Below are 16,227 nucleotides of genomic sequence, written 5' to 3'. Positions count from 1 at the left end.
AACATTCCTCTGTTGCCTCCAGATCACAGATGAAACTTCTTCTGATCAATATTCATGGTTTGACCCTTATTTTCTCTGGAATATGCTTCAAGGATGACCAGAAAGGGAATTTAATTTAATCAGTATACTCAAAATTTTATCACCATGCTGGGATCAATGTCCAAATATGTCTATTCAATATATATACAATCAGATAGAATAGTATATGTAAGTTATAGGTACACATTAATACACAGGAGGAAAACAACTTGATGAAATAATATCAATTAATTTAGTTTCTATTTTACCTGAATCTTGTAATCTGGCTATTCATAACAAATGTGACTACTGTCCTCATTAACTGTGCTGACTTATTGTGCCTTCCTGAAAAATGTTTTAAACATTAAAATCCATGTCATATTAAATTTGATGACAGTAATAGGATTTCTAATGATTCTATTTTTTTCTTTTAATTATGTGCATATGTATATATACCAGAAGTTGTGCATGTGAATTCAGGTCTCAGGGAGAACAGAAAGGGACATCATATGCCCTGGAACTGAAGTTATAGTTGATTATAAGCACTCCAGTATGAGTGTAGGGAACCAAAATCAGGTCTTCTCCAAGAGATGTACATTCTCTTAACCACTGAATCATCTCACTAGCTCCAGTAATAGAATATTTTTATTCAAAAATAAATTATAGGTCTGGGAATGAGCTCAGAGGTAGTGTATTTGTCTAGCATGCTTAAAGCAAGCCCTACATTCAACTGCCCAGCACAACAACCAGAACAAAGATGATTTATGTGTCCTATACTTCACTTCAGATGAACTAGAATATTTGCATTATGAATGTTTTTATTAATAGAGTGTGACAACAGTTAGATAATTTCATAAATATCCCCATTATGTGGCATCATAATGAGTCCTGTCCAAGGAGCCTACAAATCATATCCATTTCCATATTAATAGCCGTACCTGTCAGGCAGGAGTTATCGATGAAGAGGATGTCCTATAAAGCGTAAATGGCTCTGGTGATATTTAAGGCTCAGCTAGAGGCATCACAAACTCATCATTTCCGTGACACCATGTCCCCTGCCCTTTCCTGCTAGAGCTGGACATGAAAAGCAGCACCGTGTCTGCCTGTCTGCCTGTCTGTAACAGCTCAGAGAAGTACAATTTAACCTGTGCAGATTATCATGCTGCAGAGAAAATATTTCCATACTAGGACTATCTCCATTAATTAATGAAAAAAATACTCAGGAAGCAATCAGCTCTTACACAGTGTGGTAAATGAGAACGGCTTTAGAAACCTACACTAGACACCTATTTTACAGATGTAAAGTGTTCAAACAGGACTAGAGATTTGAGTTGGGGGATGAGCTAGGAAGGAATGCTGCTCGCAATGAAGGAAAACCTGAGCTCAGGAAAGCATCCTTAGTTCAAGGACTTTCGCTAGCCTCCTCTCACTCGCCTACACTGAGTCAGTCAGATTACCAAGGCTGCTGTCTCATACTTGTCTGAACGCCCTGATCTTTGTTTTCTCTGCAGAGGCATGTAATATGATTGTTGTTGTTTCTGGGTAAAATGTGTGGCATGCTGACTTCCTTCTAGACCTTCCAATAGGATTCTGCCTGTCTGTGCTAATTCCGCGGAGGCGATCCAGCATATTCCATGAGGAAAACACATCAAAGGACAGAGCTCTCCCTGAGCTTCAGATGAGTATCAACCCATCTCATAGTCTACCACTTGAGGAAAATAATGAGTCTAATGTTTCCCAGACTTAAAAGGAAGAACCTACCTACATTGACTTGAATATGCTTGGACCACCACTATTAGGAGGTGTGGCCTCGTTGCCTTGTTGGAGGAAGTGTGTCACTGTAGGGATGGGTTTTGATACCATCTTCTTAGCTTCCTGGCAGTCAGTCTTCTCCTAGCGGCCTTCAGATGAAGATGTAGAACTCTCAGCTTCTCCTGCACCATGCCTGCCTGCACACCGCCATGTTCCCACCTTGATGATAGTGGACTGAACCTCTGAACCTGTAAGCCGGCCCCAATTAAATGTTGTCCTTATAAGAGTTGCTTAGTCTTCACACCTGTGCACAGCAGTAGAATCCTAACTAAGACACTACCAAAAATTAAAACATAACAATTTCTTTGATAATCCTGACATTGAATAATGGCAAGAGCTAACACATAGCTATTTCCTGTCAATCCCATGCATCACGCCTTTCTCAAATGGGCCATCTCTGTTATTTTGTACTTAGTGATAAAGACCAGACGTTTATCATTCATTACAAGCTGCTTATGACTGATGCCATTAAAGATCATCTCTTGGCATAAGGACCCAGCCACCTGCAGCCACCTGTCACCACAGCTCTAGAAAATCCACGAGGTTTGTCATGGTAACTGTTCTGTGACTGTGGCTCCACCCTCACACCTCAGTATGGAGGAAAGGAAAGGAATTTCTACCTCTAACTTCAAAACTAGATTCTTATAGGTTGATTAAGATAATAATATCTTTTAACTTCAGGTTGGATCCTGTCTCTCCCTAGAACCACTGTTGAGACTATTGTTCTCAGTGCCTAGAGTTGTCCCATCTGGGCCACCAAGCTCTCTGAGCTGTTTGGCTACCTTAGGTGTAGATAAAAGTGCTGAACTCAAACAGAAGGTTGGCGTACACATCAGGAAATAGATCCACAGACCCAGCTTAGATAGAATGAACCAGGCAATTTCTAAATCCCAGTTGCGATGTGTCTGCTTTCTATCTGAAAACCACTGAGGTATAAAAAATAAATAAATTAACAAACAAACAAATATAAATAAGTAAATTAATAAATAAAAACCTTGTTGACTCAGCTCTGGAATTTTATGTTGACTCTCTGATAGGCTGTCATATCATTAAAAATAATCTGCAACATTTATTATTTCTCTTGCTCACTGTCCTGGGAGGATACTGCTTGTGCAGTTAAAATTGTATCAGACGCAGCAGTGAAAACGTCTGGTCCCCTGGAGTTACCTTTCGCTAGCCATACATATAGGGGTTTAATAATAACACGTGAGCCACTTTTCCAATCAACAGTATTGTGCTATTGGTTTAAGCAAAGAAAGATGCTTAGTCACACTGTGTCGGCTACATCCTGGCATTCCCCGTATGTCACCTGTCACACTTCATTTCGAATCTAATGTTTCTGATCATTGCCATATGGCTATTCTTTAAGTATCTATCCGAAACCCACCTACTACTTGGTAATTACCATTCACAGGAAAGTGAAGCATATGGGTTCTCATGAAAGACAGACAGATACTCAACAAACTAAAAAAATAGTCTTACAGACGAACTGCGACGTGGAACAGGCCGTGTGACACCATGAGCGCACCATTAACCACTTCCGTGGGTCCAAGAAAAGCTTTTACATGAGCTGAATTTTAAGGCCCGAGGTCACTGAATAAAGCGGAATCAGGTCTACTTTCATCACTTCAAGAGCTTCTGAACCCTCCAAAAGAGAAGTATAAATTGAGCCGAGGTGTAGTAAAATTGCAATGAACTGTGGAGTAAGTAGGAGGCTCGGAGGTATCCAGATGAAATATTGTGTGTCCTTCTGATCGTCTCGGGTACTGACATGGCCTCTCAGAGACTGTAGTGCAGTAGCTGAGTGGCCATTTTGCACTCACCCATCGGGGTGAAGGTTTCTTCTCTCTTGACACTGCTGAGCAGAGAGCTCTTACAAGCCAGACACCGTCTTACGCTTTGGATCTTCAGGGTCTATGTTCACGGCTGCGCGGAACTCCTCTCTGCTCCTGACAACAACTCTCTATCTCTCCTGACACTGCAAGGGACGCATGAACTCACCTCTGTGACCACAACGTTTTCTTGATTGTTTGTCTTGATCTGGAACGGATACACGTTCTCCTCTCCATCTGTATTCGAAATCCCAGTAACAGCAGTACCTTCGCGATTAGCTACCGAGAGGGTAGAGGATCATGGTGCTTTATAGCAGAAGGGCTGTAGCACTAGGTGTCAAGTCTGAAGCATCTAGAAGAAGAAGCAGGCTGAGTTTCTCCGCTCACTTTTTTTTTTTTTTTGCTTTTATTTTTTTACAGTCCAGGCATTGCCTGCCCCTGTCCACCCTACTACAATACTGCTCCTATCCCTCTTCTCTTCCCCCTTATCTCCAAGAGGATTTCACCCTCCCACTGCCAGGTCTCCCCACTCCCCAGAGCCTCAAGTCTCTGGAGGGTCTTCTCCCACTGAGGCCAGACCAAGCAGTCCTCTGCTGTATATGTGTCCAGGGCCTTATATCAGCTGGTGTATGCTGCCTGGTTGGTCTTCCTATGGGGTCGCCCTCCTCCTTGGCTTCTTCAAGCCTTTCCCTGATTCAGTTGCAGGGGTCCCCAGCTTCAGTCCATTGGTTGGGTGTAAGTATCTGTCTCCTCTCACATTTTCAACCACAGACAATTTTCCCCCAAACCCTCTCAGCACACTTACATTCCTGACCATTGCCCATCACCCCTACCACTCCTTTACATGGCTTGGCCCATGCTCTAGGTATCAGGTCTATTAGAAATTGCTTTCCATAGAAACTCTCATCCCCTGAGTGATTTTGTAACAACATCCATTTATCCCATCACTGCCAATCTCAGAATAGACGGCCTCTCCCTGTTCTCTCATCTGTGCTAGGCTTTCTTTACCAACAAGGCAAGAGCCGTTATGTTTCTTATCCATCATTATATTGTTTTCCCTTCTAACAGATCATATGCGTATATGCTCATAAGAGTTTTGCATGATAACTTATACTTTACAAGTTATATTTCAATGTTTAAATGTTAATGAGTTATAGTGCCCTCTTTTATAATGTATTGACTTATATGCATTTTGACTCTCCCAGAAAGGATCCAAATTTGATTTAAAGCTTTCATCGCAGATACATTTAAATATAAGCCAGGCAATTCTTTTTATTTTATTAAATACATATAGAATTAAACAGCCAATAGCTGTATCAATCTCAATTACTCAGCTTGGGAGAATTATTAAAGAAAGTGCTTTTCAGCACTACTCAAGGTGGTTTAGCCGGTCACACACTGGACAGAATTGAACAACACTCTGATTTACATAGGGGCGTGTCTCATGGATGAGAAATGGTATCTGTCCTTATGACATTCGTCTTCTGGCAAGCTTAAATTTCGTTTGCCTGCGTTGGTCTCTTTCTGTGACTCCTAGTCTTGCTTCTTGGCAGATCCTGGGCTAATTCTAATGACTCAGTGGTACTATGAACCTAATCCTGTATCTCTCACACAGCACAGGGCGGGGCTAGTCTCTTGCATCACTGATGCTGTAGATAAAGGGAGCTCCACCTTATCCTCTGTTGAGCTGCATCCTCAGCACCAGATTGTTGGCTTAACACTTCATCCTCTTCCCTGGGATAGAGAAAGCAACTATTTCCTCCTTACCTGAGAGTAGTTCATGTCATCCCTCCATTGCCTAGCAACTTAATTGCCAGTAATTGTTGCTAGGGTCAGAGGGGTGCTGTCTCTCTACTTTTCTGCAGGTAATGAATTTGGTGCCTATTTTAGCTGCCATTTTAGATTCCCCTTGAGTTCATGGATAGATGGTTGCCGCCTGGCCAAAGCTCTCATTCTCCAGCTCTCTCAAAATTCTTTTCCGTTTTTTTTTTCTCCATCCAATTGTCTGTCTCTTAGTTTTAGTCAGAGAGAGGGACATTGTGATTATCTGAAGTCCTGTAGTAGAGGAAAACAAAATTCATCCCTTGGCTCAAGAGCTATTCAACCATCTGTCTCTGATCCAGAACCCTCAGGCTACAATTAGATGTCCCTCCCCGCCCAAGTCTGCTCTCTTTCATCCAGAATGCAGTGAAAGGTCTCTACCATAATGGAAAGAGGCCAAAATAAATGTCCAACTTCACCCATGGCTCGGTCCTGAACAATGGATTAGGCAAGCCACCAGGTTTTGCATAAGCTCCCACAGTGACAATGTAAAAAGAAAACAGATCAGGGGTTACATTTGCTACTTTCTATTATTTCATGCAAATGCATGGTATTTCAAGTATATCGTATATTAAATTTGCTTTTATGAGCTGTCCTGGAAACCCAATTATAATTTATAATATCTTTGGAAATTATGTTCCAAAATACACAATTTACAAGTGAACTTCTGAAACAGCCTGCTCACAAGGTGTGAACAACCTGTCCAGGAAATCATAACCATGCAGATTTTATCTTTTGTTTCTTATTTTTGTATTAAGAATAAACAGGGCAATTTTTCCCCTTAAAATTTATTGCATAGAAATTTTCTCTATGTAGTTGGCCTTTCACTGAAAATGAAAAATACTTTACAGATGAGAGTCCTTGGGGACATGAAAGGGCACAGGTACTTAAAATGACATGTAAATCAGGACTCACCATTTAGAAGTGGTAACATGTTTATTGTTTTTAAACACCATGTGTGTGATTTCAGTAGACAAGTGACCATTGGAGGTATGTCAGTGATTTAAAAAAAAGAAAGCTTAGTAACACAAAGCAAGCACTCAAACTGATACAAGCATATCCAAAACCAGAAATACAAATCCCAGGTTCAGGTCTAAAATACAAAGAACGCTAGGTGAAAGGTAAGTGGCGGCGGTAGAGTTACAAAGGTAAAAGTGTCCCATTGAGAAGAAAAGGGTGTTCAGACCGTAAACCCAGCTTTGTCTCTTCCCAAGCACATCAGAAGTGAGGAGAAGTCGAGTTAAGTGACTAGGAGGTCAAGCTGAAGGTGACTACAGGAAAACTCAGTGACTGTGTGGATCCTTTGCAACCTATGGGATTCCCTTTGAGTGATTTCTCCTCCCTGGTCCACAGCATTGCTTACTTTGCACCTTTCATAGACCTTCTGCCACATGGGGGTCAGCCAGCATCTCCACCTTTCATGCCATCCACTCTAGCCTCTTAGGAAACTCTGTCATCAGCCTTTGCTTTCCTGGGTCTTCATTTTTTGATCTTTCCTGACTCTTTGAGGTGAATATTTAAACATAACCATTTAAGTCACAGCCCAAAGAAATTCACCCAAGCTCTGTATCAGCTCTGTATCATTGGTGCTCCCTTCTCTCTTTCTTGCTTCCTTCTGCTTCTTCCTTCTGTGACTCTCCATTTGTAAACTAAGTAGTTAGTAAGGATGACGTCCTGTGAAACAAACAGGAAGTTGGTAGATATGAATGGAGGCCACTGTCAACCTGGAACTGGAGTGCATCTGTTTTCTTTGTGAAGTGATCAATAGAAAATGACAAAGCATAAGTTATGGTGCTAATAACTGGAGGATTGTCAAAGGGAGGCCTCAGTGGGATGGAGAAGAAGAATAATGATGGTGGGAGTGAGACGAGAGGGAATTAAGAAGTGCCATTAGCCACGCTATAAAAGAATTCTCTGCTAAACACTTGCGTGCTTATGCAGGCCATTCCCAGACAGATATATTTTGAAGACTAGAAGCCATAATTTCCTTTCTCTAAACTGAAGAGTTGTTCATTGTCTGAGGCGGGATGTCACTGACCCTCAGACATTAGGAGCTAGGTGACATGATGGGGCAGTGGACGCTTGCTTGTACTCTTGCCTAGTATAATTCTGTTGTACTGATATTTTGTGAATAGCAAAAATGGAGTTCAGAATCCTGGGACTCAGGCTAAGGCATCCTTTTCAACAGCCTGGACCTCAAGACTCCTTTTCTGTTTGATATGGTTTCAAGGCTGTAGAAATGAAGTGAGATTTTACAATGTGTGTCAGGGCAGTTGAGACAGGAAATCAACTGCAGAAGGAAAAAGTTATGACTAGAGATTACTTTTGAGACCTCCTGACCCAAACACCTAGAAGTCTCAGGCCAAAGTCTCAAACTTGACAGGTAAAGGCACCTCTTCTCTAGCCCCGACAGTTCCCTCTCATGTCTCCCAGTGAAGGTGCCACTCATCTGGGTTCTGCCCATATGAAGTCTACAGCAGGGAACTTGCCCTTTTCCATGTGATAGGTTAAATAGGTATTCTCTTTTATGCCTAGTCAAGCCATTGAGGTATCATGGTACAGTCTATATGATTCCTTTTTGCTTGTCCCCAGGGGTAGGACTGGATAGTCCTATTTACCTTCATGCCAAGTCATTACATGCTGTGATGTAACTTTTGTAACCAACTGAGAGTAATCTCCACCAACGCAGGCTTTTGCTTTATAATGAGCAATTGGGTGTTGTTCATCTATATTAGAAGCAACACAGTTTATTGGCATTTTCAGTGACACTGGGAACAGTCTATATCTGTTTAGTCAAGTACTGTAGCCATTAGTCTCTGTTGGCTACTGAGCACTTAAAAGGTGCAACTGAGTAACTTTATTTGTCTTTGTTTTACCTGAAGTTAAAGTGGCTGCTTGTAGATAGTGACCACTATTACGCATATTACATGTACTAAAAGGAAAACAAATACAAAGTATCTGGTGATATGTATATGTGTGTGTGTGTATCTATATGTATATCTATATGTATATCCATATGTATATCTATATGTGTATCTGTATGTGTATGTAATATGTATATGATGTATAGGTATAAGTACAGGTACATGAATGATCCTTACAGGTCATTCACAGTGTTTCCATCAACTATCCTGGCAGTTGTTGTAGTATGCTATAGACTTACATAGATACGTAGCATCTCTCTGGAATTCAAACATGCTTTTTATCTAGTTTCTTGAGAGTGCGTGAGTGTGTGTGTGTGCGTGTGTGTGTGTGTGTGTGTACTAGCTTATGGAGGGTATGTAACATATTTTCTATCATTCATGTTTCTCAAAAAGTCTTCAAATCCTACAAGGCCATGTTCAGTTTGGTTTCCAAAGAATCTTTTCTTAACATCCATCAACATTCCTGTAGGGAGTTGGGGGCGGTTCGGTGATACTGAAACAGGTTTCGAAATCCCTATATTAGACAGATAGTTAACATGTTGGGGGGGGACAGAGTTGGGCAAAACTTCAAAATAAATTAAACTTAATGATGATACATACATGTAATCCCATATTTTGAGAGGGTAAGACAAGAGGATCTTGAGGATCAGGTTGAGGTCAGCCTCAAATAAGGACCATAAAATAAGCACCATGATTAAAAAAAAAACCTACATTTTTTTCAAGTAAATTATAAGAGATAATAAAGAGATAGGGAATGCTCACCTACCACTACCACCACTATATACTCCCGTGTGTATATATCTTTTGAGAGTACTTAAAGAGAGAAGTTGAGTTTGACCTTCATAGAACAGCATTTCCCTCTGCAATTCTAAATTGAATCCCTTTCAGCTCTTGCTTCATTTATATTTCAGATGTGTTCCTGTTTGATGTCAAATCTCTTAAAACTAATTAAGTAATAGATTGTCCATTGAGTACATCATATATCTTTCAAGGTTAAGCAAGAATAATACACTTTGCCTGGGTTTTCCATTGTGGAATTGCAGGAGAGGGGGAGGGATACTTTTAAAGCGATGTGCGGCGGTAGAAAAAACAAACCCATCAGCTAAAATTGCTAGATACAGCTAGCCTTATAAATATTTTATTATCATTGTAAAAGAAAAAAATGGAAGTGAATTAATAGTAATTTAAATGTTCCTTGGGAAAATTCCCTCTTGCTCATAGAGTTATCTTGGAAAGGGTCCCGCCTTTGAGATTACTGGGGAGTGAAGAGAGCCAAATCCTTTTCCTGGTTTTGTAGGATGCAGAGCAATCTGTGGTGTACTTGAGAATGCTAATATTGCCATTTAAGAAAAATGTTGTTTAGAAAAGTGTTCGTCTTACCACCTGTGCAACTAGTTTCACCGACACTATTATGCACAGACAGCTGAATGAGTTACAGCTATTGAACAGAGTAGAGTGTTGTGGGAAGAGACGCATAATGAATAGGCTTTTGTTACTTCCTGTTTGGATTGTGAAGGTCATAGTCAATTAGACTTCTAATTACTGACTGTGTGACGTTTGACAGTCATTCTAGAAATACTGGCGAATATAAAGACTCTTGTGCTTGTGAGCACAAAACCGGGGTAATTTCAGAGAAGGAAGTGAAGGCTTAACTCAGCTGTCTCCTCTTAGCATCTTCTGTCCTCCTTGTGGTATCCTCACTCTGTGCTCAAGTATCGGTGTACACTCAAGCTCACCACTCAACATGGAGGATATTGTGTTTAGATATGCATGATTCTGTAAATGCTAGCCTGAGAACTTTTTAATCCTGACTAAGTACTTCAGAACCTCCTACTGAATAGATGGAATACATGTTTGAAAGGAGTAGAAAGGAGAAATGGTTTATTTGTTTATTTTCTGGATTTGCTGAATGACAAGTAGAATGGCATTAAATTTTATAATCCATAGAAGTTTCTAAACTTTAAGAAACCTAATGGCTTTAAAATGTGTTGAAGTAAGTAAAAACTCATGGGAAGTATGGTGTAGCAGGTCAAATATTCCCATAGTAGGTCACATTTTTGTATAAAAGTGTGCTTGTGTAACTAACCCAAAACCATGTGCAATGAATCTATACCAATAGAAACTGAAAACAAATAAAAATACACAATTTAGAAAAGTTGTGACAGGCATATTTTCAATGATAGTTTGATTACAGTTTCTATTTTAAGGGCCTGAGAAGTAGAGTCAGACTCTGCCCAATAAATCTATTCCCTCATGATAAATTCATGTTCTTAGAAATTGAGTTGCTGAATGCTGGGGATAGAACACAGCTTTGAGCATATCATGCATGTATTCTGATACTGAGCTAGACCTGCAACCCAAAACATGGGTATTTCGTGGGTGTTTCAGGGATGCATTGTTGCAACCAAAGAGAATTTTATGTTGGATTTGTGCATTTAAATAGCTGCAATGTCACTCCAGCCAAAACCCAAAAAAAGAAAAAAGAGAAAAAAGAAAACGAACAAAACCAACCAACCAACAACAACAAAACCTGTTGAGTCCTTGCTTCTCTTCCAGAGAACCAAAGTTTATTTCCTAGCACCATAGCTCACAACTGCCTTTTACTCCAGCTCTGGGGGATCCTACTCCCTCTTCTGGCCTCCACTGGCACCAGCATGCAATGTGCATTATAAATAAACCAGTATTTTTAAAGATAACACCCTTTCGTAATGATTTAATACTTTAATAGAATGACTTGAAGACAGATTTGGAGATAAAAAATCTACTTGTATTCATATGTACCTCCTATAATGTGACATAACTTACATGATTATCTTTCTATCAAATGTTTGTTTGGTATAGAATAGTTAGATTGGAACACTAGACACTATCGACAGTGTACATATAGCTGTGATTTTTTTCCTTGCTGGTGTTGTTGTGGTCTTGTTACATTTCATTGATCTGAGTGCTACATTTTGTGCTACATTTTAGGATTTTTCAGCTGGAAAGTTACAATACAACTCAGTGATGTCCATCTGTTCCAGGATTCCAGCCTACTGTGACACATCTAATACATTGTCTTGACAGCTGAGAGATTTGGTGGATTTACATCTGGAGCTGTAAAATGGATACCCACACAGTTACTTTTGTTCCTTCATTTGAGAAATTAGAAGGCTATCCCCAAAGGCTTGGCCAGATTTTGTATCATGGTAACTCAATTGGTAACTTCCTTACAAAAACTACGCTTTCAACTGCTAGGTGCAAACTTTGTCCCCTTGAGGAGGTTGAAGCCCTGAGTCCTACCAAAATGCAAGACTGACTGTTGGAGCACATCATTGTGGTGGTGGATTGTTTTATTTGTTTGTTTCAGTGTAATCACAGTTAATGTTTTTATTTTACTTTACTTTTTAATTTCATAGATATGTATTACTGTATGTGTATCAGTTCCTTCTCCCTTGAGACCTTCCAATTTCCCTTACTCTTTCTCAAATCCATGGACTGTTTCCTTAGTTATTATCATTGCACACAAAGAGAGTGATACATAAACAAATATACAATTCAACTTAAGAATTCATCATTAAGTACAAAACTGTACTTCCTTTTATTTTCATACACAATTAGTATTTTCTAATATCTTCTAAGCTGTCAAATGTGTTGTTCTTAACATATCAGTTTTAACTAGAATTTGACTTTCTACAGGATATGGTCTGTCTTTCATAGTCAAATTGCACTGTAAGGCTAATAGAGGAATGTGTCAGAGCAAACCCACATCGTGAAGTTGTGAAGATAATGAGACAGCCCTAATTATTTGTCTGAGACCTTCAAGCTTAATGAATTCCATCCCTCCTGCTGGTGCTCTGCAGTAAGTGCTTTGTGTCAGATGAGCAGACATGCAGTTAAGATGATGTAACACTACCACAGAGACTGACCACACATTTTCTTATACTTTGAAATCAAGAGGCAGAATTACCCTAATTTCAATCTGTACTAAAGATAAGCAATTATGACTTACCTATGGACTAATGAGCTCATGGCCTGAGTTCCGTCTACAGAATTCACAGTGGCAGTACAAAGTTATAATCACAGCTCTGGGGAAGCAGAGACAGGGTGAACCCTGGAGCTAGCTGACCAGTCAGCCTAGCTTACCTGGTGAGTTTCAGAACATTGAGAAGCTGTCTCAAAAAGATAGGTGGACGGTGCCCAGGAAACAATACTCTAGGGCAGTGGTTCTCAAACTTCCCAATGCTGTGACCCTTTAATGTGGCTGCTCATGCTGTGGTGTCTCCCAATCATAAAATTATTTCTGTTGCTACTTCCTAATGACAATTTTGCTAAGGTTATGAATCATAATGTAAATATCTGTGTTTTCTGGTAGCATTAGGCGACCCCTGTAAAAAGGTCATTCAAATTCCAAGGAGTCGTGACCCACAGGTTGAGAACTGCTCCTCTAGGTTGTCTACTAACCTCTAGCTGTAACTCCACATACATGCACCCTCACACACAAACATGTGTAGTGTATACACACACACAAACACTCACACACACATACACCTGGATGTGATAATGAAAATAGGAATTGTGGCATCACCTAAATTATTTGATATTGCTTTGAAATTTCTAGCCATGACAGTAAGCAAAATATGAAGGAGCCATAATCACTTAAACAGTTAGATATAACATCGCTTCTGTTATATTACTTGCATTTTTTTTTAGATAAAACAATGAGTCAACCGGAAAAAAACTGTAAATCATAGAATGTTGGTAAATTAGAATTTAACTTTTTATTATTTTTCAATATATAAAATGGAGAGTATTTACAGTAGCAAACTTACATAAAATATATTGCATTTATTTTAATAAGATTTCTCTACCTGACCTGAGAATGAACTGGAAGATCTGACACTCACTGTACGTATTTCTTCGTGATTTGACAGGTTTATTGCAATGATAATAGAAACTTCAAAAGCCTCTTTTTAATAATATAACCAAATATTTCTGAAGTATGCCAGAGACCTTGAGAAAGAAATGCAAACATATGAAAATGAGCAAGAAGGTCCTGAGAAGAGTGAGTTCTCCAAGACATATGCAGAAGAATAGTTTTTAAGAAGGATATATTTATTAGCCAGAAATAGGTACTGAAGTATCCAGAAAGTAGTTATCTCACAAGAATTATCACAAATTGCTGAGGAAAAGGAAAATGATCTACTATGTTGTGTGAGAATAATTAGAAATCAAAAAACTCTAATAATGTCAACTGAACTTTAAGTACCACAGTGAAACAAATCTCAGAGATGTGAGATGGCTCGGCTGGTAATGTCACTTGTCACCAAGTCTGACCTATTGAGTTGGATCCCCAGAATCAACAGGGGGGGAAGAATTGACTCTTGTTAATTATCCTCAGATTTCCAAATGTGCCATGACACTTGTGCATGCGAGCATGCATGAACGCATGTGTGTGCACACACACACTTACACACATACACATCTGAACGCACACATATGAACTGAATGACTATAATTTTTAATTAAAAGTATCTTTAACTTTAGAAGACATTCAAAGAAATTATCAACTTACTGGATGATAAAGCCAAACTTTAGGCTGTTCTAGCTGAGTCACTGGGCTCCAGATTCAGTGTCAAAATATAAGGTGGAGCACAGTTGAGGAAGGCATTTGTCGTTGACCTCTAGACACACACACACACACACACACACACACACACACAAAAGCCAGAATTAGAGTTGGTTGTCCGTGCTTAATACTACATAAGTGGAATTGGTACTGTTATAGCTAGCATCTGAAGAACTAGTGAATTTGTTCTCCAGAAATCATGAAAATATACTGTCATAAATATAAAAGAAATAATATCTCTTTTTAAAATGGTATTTTAATTATCTTTTTGAGAATTTCATACACACAAGCTAAACCTAAGGAAATATTTCAAAATACTAAACAAATGCTGTGGGTTTGTGATACTATGTGTCAGAAATGATATAAAAAAAATTACATGTGGAATATGGTATGCACATGCATTATGATGTTAATATGGAAGATGGTGGCTGAGGGAGGGTGGCTAACAATCAGAAAACATTGTGCAAATTGTATATACATTGTAAACTGGAAAAGGTATAGAATAAAGACTCGAGACATGAAGTATTAATTGGCAGCTGTATTCGAATGGTTGCATCTAATTATGTAACTTTGACATCCGAAAGTATCTGTGATGTGAGACCTCCTGAAAGACGAGTTTGATTATCTAAGTTACCACACCATCATCTTGCTACTGAATTGCCCACAAGGGTCTTAGGAAAAACACTTCCTCCAATAACGAAACTGCTCAGTCCTCATTATAATGTACAGAGAGCTATTGTTTTCAGACAGGAAAAAAAAAAACACCTCTGAGAATTAGCAAAATTCTTTGTTTCTTCCCTATCTCAGAAATGTGGTCATAAGGCTAATCCATTAAAATAGTTTCCCTACCAAACAACTTTCCACAACAGCTTGATTTTTCTAAGCAGTTCTGGGAGACAGAGACTCTCTGTGGAAATGAGATGGTTTTTAAGGTTGTGGTTAATTGGAAATCCCAATTACCCCAGTTCCCCAGCACCAGATGATATTAGCACTACTGGAGCATTCCATGAGCCGGCTAGGATAGTTTATCGCCTTAATTCACCCATTGATTCCAGTTGTGATCTCCACAGCAATCATAGACATTTCGGTATGTGCCACTGAGATACTTAAAAATGTTTCTTATTAGGATTAAAGAAAATGATACATTGTTGAAGTGCTTGCCACACAATTGTGAGAACTGAACTCTGTATCCTCAGAACGTAAAAGGTAGCCAGACATGGATGTAATCCCACTGCTGAGGAATTGAAAATAGGGAATCCTAGACAGTGGACTAGTCAAATTGATGAGCTCCAGGATCAGAGCAAGACCATGCCTCAGTCAATAAAGTTGATACCTGATGTCAACTCCAATCCTACACATGAGAGAGATGCATGTATGTGCCTGCACACTCACATACAAGTACTCACACACACATACATGTCAACCATTCACATACACATACCATTCATTACAAAGAAAAGTATATATTTATAATCAACTGGGAAGCTGTCAGTTGCTGAGGGATTATCCTCCTTTTGTGTGTTAAAAAGGAGTAGTAAAAATACTAAAATTAGCAGTACCATTGGTACTAACATGCTTTCAGTCATCCCCATTTGTTCTACTCAGGGGATGTCTGACCACAAGCAGGAAGAGCTACCGATTCCTAGGACCAGCAAAAACCAGAGGTCTGCCTCCCAGAGACTAACAGTCTGGGTGGAATACAGTAAATTCCTAATGCTCACACATATCTTGGGCTGATTGTTGGTGTTCTCTTATTTTATATACACAAATACTCTGTCACCATTAATGACCTGTAAAAAGTGGGAGAGGCAAGGAATATGGCCATTCCTGGAGAAGCACACATCACCCCAGATGAACCCTTTCTTGGGATTGCTAGGCATTGAAGAATGCCCTTCATCTATCCCTTAAGATGCCTGCTTCTTCCATGAGCCAACGATTTCTCCCATTATGCTGCAAGTTAAAACAGAGCTCTTTCAACCTAATGACTATTTATTTCATCTCAATAACTTTTAAATGTATCATTGAAAAACCATCACCCATGTTTTAAGGTACACATAGAAAGTGTTTAAGGGACAAAGTTGAACGATATAGTTTGAAACCAAATAACATGAATCTCTTATCCTTACCCTTGTTAAAGATACAGCAAATTGGGTCATGTGGAAAGTGGAATGCTGTAAACTGCACAGTTGAAAGCTCTCCCTGTGATACGGTA

Source organism: Grammomys surdaster, unplaced genomic scaffold (genome assembly GCF_004785775.1).
Source record: "Grammomys surdaster isolate TR1022 unplaced genomic scaffold, NIH_TR_1.0 132, whole genome shotgun sequence".
NCBI lineage: Eukaryota > Metazoa > Chordata > Mammalia > Rodentia > Muridae > Grammomys > Grammomys surdaster.
Note: the sequence above shows the minus strand (reverse complement) of the source record.